Below are 3,103 nucleotides of genomic sequence, written 5' to 3'. Positions count from 1 at the left end.
GTTGAATCCTTTAATCCTGTAGTTTTATAAACAGAAAAAGGAACGAGACACCAAGACCCCACCAAAGACGGGAATCGCTGCCCTGTGAACAAACCGAACCTCAAATACAGAAGTGAATTTTTGTGAATGACACAGGGACGAGACTGTCTGTGGACTGTTATGATAGGGGGAAACCAGCTGTCAAGGCACCCAGAGAAGCAGAGACAGGTGGCAAACTTTACTCGCCTTAAAATAGAGAGCTGTTATGAAGGCCTGCTTCATTTCACTCTCACACACAAATACTGATTTTTCTAACGTCAAAGGATTGGTCACCATGCCATTTGACAACAAATGACCAATAAATTCTCTTGGAGAAAAACTCAAGTTCACAATTTTATCGAGCGTGACTTACAGTACACTTATTATAGCGACAGTCCCTCTGGAGCAATCTGGGGTTAAGTGTCTTGGCCAAAGGCTCAATGGTTATAGCTCGTTGATTGCTCCCTGTAGGGTTTGACTCTTAGTATCTTTAGTTACCAGGCCAGACTCCACTCCACCTTCCAAGACCTTAATTTTATAAAGACTGTACAGTCCAACAACAAAGTTAAAATTGTAATATAGTGAAACATTACTACTTTTTAAATTCTGTTTTCTTTTTGAATATATTTTAAATTACTCCATTCTTCAGTGTTACATGCTCCTTCAGAAAGCATTCTAATATGCTGATTTTATGCTCAATTATTAAAGGTGCCATAGAATGCACTGATACAATATTTTAAATTGTTCTCTGATATCTACATAGAAGGTATGTGGCTTAGGTAAGGTAAAAAAATCTCCAGAAACGGTTTTACATGTCCATTTACAACCCTAGGATTTGTCCCTAGAATGAAAAGGGTCATGAATAATAATGTTCAGCTCTGCTCTGATTGGCTGTTTCACAGTGCGGCTCATTTCTGTAGCTCACACAGCAGGAAGGAAACACAGGGAAAATATATATTTCAATACTGTCTCTCGCAGTTATATCGTTGGGTAATTATACTGTATGTAAAATGCGGGCATCAGGGAGCTGCATATTAATATGCGGGGCATTGAAACTGCATTCGAATGCATGATCGCTTTTTACTTTCACTTTCGAGATTTGCGATCGCACGTGCTCTGTGTAAACTACAGCGGCAGTACTTACCACACATTTTACAAGATCAGATGCTTGTCAGTGTTGCTCAGGATCTGTAAATCATTCGCCATCATCCTCAGTCATCTCTCCTTACTCTGTTTATGTGGTAAGTGAAATCTTATGTACCGTAATGTAACAGGCTACCGCTAGTTATTTTATTAGAACGCGCGTTATTTGTTTTCCGTGCCTTTCTGAATACAGACACCAACCCATCCCTGCACAGCCTGGAACATAACATTTATTTCCATGATCTGCCATTTTCGCTATTATCCTCTCTTGTTTCTCCACAATACCTGCAGAACTTCTGATGGTTCGGCTGGAATAGAACATGGGCGGGTATATGCAAATTTTGGGGGCGTAACTATTAGTGATCCCGACTTAGTTTTCCATTCTATGGCACCTTTAAAGGGATAGTTCACCCAAAAATGAAAATTCTTGTCATCCTCACGTTGTTCCAAACATGTATGAATTTCTTTCTTCTGTTGAGCACAAAATAAGATGTTTTGAAGAATGTGGGTAACCAAACAATTGCTGGTAGCCATTGACTTTCATAGTATTTTTGTCCCCATACTATGGAAGACAATGTCTACCAGTAACTGTTTGGTTATCAACATTCTTCAAAATGCCTTCCTTTGTGTTCAGCAGAAGAAATAAATTCATACAAGTTTGGAACAACTTGAGTTGAAATACCTGTATACACTACACTACACTTTACACAGGTTTCCACGTTTATGGGACATAGGCGTAATGGTTTTTATACTGTACAAACTGTATTTTCTATCCCCTTACCCTAACCCTACCCTTCACTCACACTCACACTCACACTCACACACACACACACAAAACACAGTTTACTATGTTTTTAAGCCATTTGGTTTAAGGGGACACAGGAAGTGTCCTTATAAACCATGTTTACGTTGTAGTACCTATGTCATTATATGCATTTGTGTCCTCTAAATCATATATACAAGAACACACACACACTTGCAAAGCAACAAGAATTTGTCAGTAAACATTCAGTTTACATTATTTTTCCTGCTCGTATGGCTTAGGTAATGGATTTTATTTTTCACATGCTGAGCAATTTATTATATTTTCACAAACATTAAGACAACCTTTTCCCTTTGAAATAACATTCACTGACCAATTACGCATAATACGGCCAGAAACCTGCATCAAGCTATAATGCTGCATAAAAACACTTTGGGAGGTATTTTTCAATATACAAAGTGTAGACTCATCAATATGTGCATCCATATGGGATCTGTCTCACCTAAAAAAATCACTCTGGGTTTCATCTAGTGAGATGCCAAGAGCACTTCAGAAATGTAAGTAAAATTCAATTCAGCTTGATTATTGTAATGGCATGGGGAGTGTAAACAAGTAAATAGAATTCGTTGGCATGATATTAGTAAAATATTTGATCAAGGGGAAATAAAGCTTTATACCAGTGTACTTTGTGACTCAGTTAATGGAATTTCCAAAAAAGCCTGTCTGGCTCGTATGTCTTTGGGATTGTTTGTCTTCTGAAGGTCTTTTCAGAGAAAGAATAAATGAAATAAACAAAAACAATCTGCTGCCTGCTTATGAAAGAGGCTAAAAAGCACCAAACACAGATTCATTAACATAAGAGCAATATATCTCTAAGACGGTAAACATGTTTTGACATCCACAGGATAGGTTTTAAGTAGCCTGATCAAACTGATAAACTGAAGAGGAAAACAAAAATATCCAAAATTTGGATTAATATACTGGATACCTGCAACAGCACATCTTTCAATAAACCCAGTCTGCGGGCATTGCATCAAAATAAAATCACAATATCAATATTTGAGCCTATAAACTGACAAACAAATAGAGTGCATGCATATAAAAGCCTAATACTAAAAACAGTCTTAAAGATCTCTGCTTTTGAAATTCATTGGTGTGTTTGCAAACAGTCTAAAAGCA

The sequence above is a fragment of the Sinocyclocheilus anshuiensis genome, unplaced genomic scaffold, assembly GCF_001515605.1.
Source record: "Sinocyclocheilus anshuiensis isolate Anshui unplaced genomic scaffold, SAMN03320099.WGS_v1.1 scaffold775, whole genome shotgun sequence".
Taxonomy (NCBI): Eukaryota; Metazoa; Chordata; class Actinopteri; order Cypriniformes; family Cyprinidae; genus Sinocyclocheilus; species Sinocyclocheilus anshuiensis.
The sequence above is the reverse complement of the archived record's forward strand: the minus strand, read 5'-3'. Positions refer to the sequence as shown.